At 43.4% G+C, this 5,000-nt stretch overlaps 1 protein-coding gene across 3 annotated transcripts in view; it reads right to left on the bottom strand.

Moving 5' to 3' along the window:
• The window catches only part of LOC125027952 (zinc finger CCCH domain-containing protein 4-like), a 20,879-nt gene extending 16,708 nt beyond the window's left edge, over nucleotides 1–4,171 (bottom strand). The window contains exon 1 of one of the 3 annotated variants that reach the window (XM_047617136.1): nucleotides 4,077–4,171. The gene's annotated coding sequence lies outside the window, so the exon portion shown is untranslated. The other 2 variants (XM_047617133.1, XM_047617134.1) reach the window with 2 other exon arrangements.
• Nucleotides 4,172–5,000: the final 829 nt, after the last annotated feature.

Here is a 5,000-nt window from a genome sequence, read left to right as displayed (position 1 = left end):
AGGGAGAGGGAGTGGGAGTGGGAGTGGGAGTGGGAGTGGGAGTGGGAGTGGGAGTGGGAGTGGGAGTGGGAGTGGGAATGGGAATGGGAATGGGAATGGGAATGGGAGTGGGAGTGGGAGTGGGAGTGGGAGTGGGAGTGGGAGTGGGGGTGGGAGAGGGAGAGGGAGAGGGAGAGGGAGAGGGAGAGGGAGAGAGGAGAGAGGAGAGAGGAGAGAGGAGAGAGGAGGGAAGGAGGGAAGGAGGGAAGTAGGGAAGTAGGGAAGGAGAGAGAGGGAGGAGGGGAGGAGGGAAGGGGGGAAGGGGGGAGGGAAAGAGGGGGGGATAGGGAGATAGGGAGAGAGGGAGAGAGGGTGAGGGGGAGAGAGAGGGAGAGAGGGAGAGAGGGAAAGGGGAGGGAGGGAGGGAGGGAGGGAGGGAGGGAGGGAGGGAGGGAGGGAGGGAGGGAGGGAGGGAGGGGGAGAGAGAGAGAGAGGAGGGAAGGAGAGAGTGGAGGGGGAAGGGAAGGGAAGGGAAGGAGAGGGAGAGGGAGAGGGAGAGGGAGAGGGAGAGGGAGAGGGAGAGGGAGAGGGAGAGGGAGAGGGAGAGGGAGAGGGAGAAGCGGAGAGGGAGAGGGAGAAGCGGAGAGGGAGAGGGAGAGGGAGAGGGAGAGGGAGAGGGGGAGAGAGAGTGGGGGGAGAGAGAGAGAGAGTGGGGGGAGAGAGAGAGAGAGAGAGAGAGAGAGAGAGAGAGAGAGAGAGAGAGAGAGAGAGAGAGAGAGAGAGAGAGAGAGAGAGAGAGAGAGAGAGAGAGAGAGAGAGAGAGCGAGAGAGCGAGAAACCAAACAGAAACACAGAAAGTAGACAAAAGAACAGCAGCCGCGAAACAGAAAATAACCACCAAAAAAGAGAAAAAACAGAACACTAAGAGAGAAAAATAGAAAAAAAACGCGCAGCAGAGAGAACAAGAAAGAGACACACACAAAGCCACCAACACACGGGGTTTTCTCCTCCTCCTCTTCCTCTCTTCTTCTTCTCCTACTCCTCCTCCTCCCTCATGAAAAGCCATGAGGGACGCGAGTGGGACCCCGTGCGAGGCTACACCGTCACCAGCCGCAGCACAATTTTTCGCGGATCGATAGTTTCGCGCGACGCCAAAATAATTTTTCATCTTTTTCTCTCTCCCTCCTCTCCTATCCTCTTCTCTCCTCTCATCTCCTCTCCTCTCCTTTCTCCTCTCTGGCTCTCTTCTTCACAGCTTGTACTTTCAGAATTTCTCTTTTTCGTCTCCGTCGTCTTGTCTCTATTCACCCAAAAATTCACCAATACATTTAAGGCCTTAATCATTTTTGCTCAAAGGGATATATTTTCTTCCTTTCTCTCTCTCTCCCTCTCTCGCTCTCTCTCTATCCCTCTCTTTCTCTTTCTCTCTCCCTCTCTTCCTCGTTTACCGTCTTCGCTTTAGGCATATATCATTATCAGCACAATAAGGGGTAAATTCTCTACGTCTTCGTCTTTCTCTCGAGTGAACAAACTCAACAGTAAAATAAAACGCAGTAGATTCGATCAAGTTCGTTTTCCAAGGACGAGGAATAAAGTCCCGATACTATATGCAAATTTCCGTTCCCGATGAGACAGAAAATTTCCGTCGATAATTAATAAAGAGATTTTTTAAAGGGGGGAAACCTCTTCTGGATTTGATTTCTGGAGTTCTATATATATATCTATCTATATAAGTCAAGAGGCTCCGTGTCGATGCGTATTGGTGGTGGAGAAAATGATGTCTATTTTTGGAGGTTTTTTATGGTAGAATACTAAAGTTATTATTTCTTCTTCTTCGTTTTCCTTTCCGAGAGAGAAATAGTTTGTTTTTTGAAATGGTTGGGGGGAAAAAACCTCTTAAAAAAGACGCAAGTCAGGCCGAAAAATGCCTGAGGGCCAACCATGCAAAATGGTAATAATAATAATGAAAAAATAAAAAAATAATAATAATAATTAAATACATCATTCACTTTCCGTCTAGAGTAAAATAATATATATACCCCCATATCCGGGATCAATGTAATAATATAGATATATATAAAAAAATATTTCACTACCAGTAGCGACAAGAAGTGCTGACTAAACTGAGTTATTTACCACTGATATCCACTAATGTTGTGAACGTGAAATCATCATAGGATCGACAAAGTTCATATCAACGAGAGCAGTTACGACCAACGACTGACGTGGCAGGACCTTCGCCCGGCTACGATCGCTCGGAAATCCCCGTTGTTGGAACGCGAGTGCCGCTTCGTTCGTCGTGGGAGGGCGGCGTTTCGGGCGTTTGAGGGCGTTCTGCGGGCACTGGGGTGGTGTGGGTTCTGTTGTGGAATTTTCATTTTTTGGTGGGTTTGAATGGGGTTAAAGAAGTTCTTTTTTGGGGGCGGGGAGAGTGGGTGGGTGTAGGGGGGGGGTGATTTTCAGGAGAGTTTGTTGGTCGGTTTGGGATTTGTAGGCTTCCCTGGGCCCCCGCCTGTGACGTCATCATCTCGAGGATCAATATTTCGAGACTGCAGTTCATGGAGGACTTTCTTCTTTATTTTCTGTTATTTTCCTTGGGCATTTCGGATCAAATAACGAAATAATGCACATAGTAAAAGACCATAATAAAGAATATACTTTGTTCCATTTACCAGCAGGGGCTCACGTGTTGGAAAATTCCGTGATGGCGTCTATGGGACTAGGCTGCCAGGCATCTCATTCATGTAAACTTTAAGATCTACTAATTGTATCAGCTGTAATTTCAAGTGAATATCAAACTTTGGTGCATTGCTTTGTACACTTTCAAGAAAATGAACTAAACTATCGTAAACCAGTGGCTTGTGATCAATCAACGAGCAATTCTCCTGCCAGAACTATACAAAATCTTTCTCCACTCCTCTAAATTAATACTGGAATTTCATAATCTTTAACACTTTTACATTTAATCTAATCTCCCTTTAAGTCAAAAGTGAGCAAATAAACGTAAAATCGCCATAAACCATGTCCGAAACAAATTGGAAAACGACACAAAATGGCGAACTGACTGCGGATCTCTGTCTATGTTAAGTTCTTTTTTGGAGTTGCTTCACTCTTGCCGTAAAGCTGTTTTAATCCATGATTTCACTTAATACTATACTTGCCGCCATCAAACCATACTACGTTATCATGTGTAAACCCAAGAGAGCAGCCCCAGACAACCACACTTCATAAAACGCCATACGAATGGGGTTCAAATACAGAACAGTTAAAATAATCCTTTCTGTTAGGGCGTGTGCATGTCTGAGCCTGAACCTTCCTGTCTGCCCGACATGTTGGATTTAGCCAAGCTTTGTTCGCGTAAGAAACATATAGGTGCCCTTCGTAATAACGATGGAATATGCACATATGTCTTTATGGCCTTAACTAAGGTAGTTAGCAGTGTAGATATGCTGTGTAAATGTATGTATTCGTATATATACAACGAGGGGAGTGAAAGAGAGAGGGAGAGGGAGAGGGAGAGGGAGAGGGAGAGAGAAAGAGAGAGTGTGTGTGTTGTCGGGGGGGTGGAGGGGTGGGGGGGTTGTATGTGCGTTCTTCCATAATTTCGCACATGTATACATACGCGTATGTACATATGCATGAAATGCAAACGCATACATACACACGCGCACGCGCGCACACACGCACACAGAAATACATAAATTCACCCCCCACACACACTCACTCACACACACACACACACACACACACACACACACACACACACACACACACACACACACACACACACACACACACACACACACATTTATGCATTATATGTATATATGTATGTAGATATTCTATGTACAATACACAGATTGCAACATGTGTGCACAATAAACGTTTTATTACCGATATGAATGCATGTATGTACATGTATATGTGTGTGTGTGTGTGTGTGTGTGTGTGTGTCCGTGTGCGTGTGCGTGTGTGTGTTTGTGTGTATGATAAAATAACCACACTATATATACCCATTACAAACAACCCAGATAAATAAATAAACAGATAAAACAATATAGTATATGCAAAGTTCTCACAACGTAAAGAATACTCACAAGTTAGCAACACTGAGTTTAAGTTTCCACGGATAGATTATATTTTGTTTGATTGTTGCAGAAAGAGTGAATGTTCGCCCCTTACCCGGGCTGTGTGAGATTCCGCACGTATCTCCACTTACCCCGAGATATGTCAGTAATAAACATGCGTACACAGAAATATATATATATATATATATATATATATATATATATATATATATATATATATATATATATATATATATATATATCTGTGTGTGTGTATGTATGTATGTATATACGTGTATTCATATATGTATATGTATGTGTTTGTGTTTGTGTGTGTGCACGACTTTTGATTGGGCGTGGACAAACGGGGTAATTTCACCACCAAACAAAATTATTTATTCACGTCCGCTATAAATCCACTGAAGGCTTGTGATCATTTATTCATTATTAATTCACGTTATAGTCGTTGTCTCTGCTCTACTCACCTGCTACGGTTTCCATTTATCTACTTTTTTGTTTGTCCTTTGCTTTATCTTTCTTTATCTCTCTCTCTCTCTCTCTCTTTATCTATCTATCTATATACATATCCCTCCTATATGGCTTTCCACATCCGTTCTTTTTATCTATTTATGTACTTAGTCAAGCATCCTGTCTAATATAACGCATATTCCGCTACACTTTGTAACGAAGATGTAACATATAATAGAGTATCAACATTGTGTGTATAACATGATAGCATGTTCTCTCTCTTCATCTTGTGTGTGTTACAATGAGCTTAATAACATTTACTAATCGCGCGATCATAAATTCTAGTTGATATGAGACAAGGCATTATAGAGCCAGATGAAGGAAATTCTAGTTGATATGAGACAAGGCATTATAGAGCCAGTTGAAGGAATTTGGGCATTGGTGCCAGATTAGAGTCAGATCTGTATTATAAGAAAACATGTCCAC

This window comes from Penaeus chinensis, chromosome 8, assembly GCF_019202785.1.
Source record: "Penaeus chinensis breed Huanghai No. 1 chromosome 8, ASM1920278v2, whole genome shotgun sequence".
Classification (NCBI taxonomy): Eukaryota; Metazoa; Arthropoda; class Malacostraca; order Decapoda; family Penaeidae; genus Penaeus; species Penaeus chinensis.
Note: the sequence above shows the minus strand (reverse complement) of the source record. Positions and strands in the feature narration are given on the sequence as shown.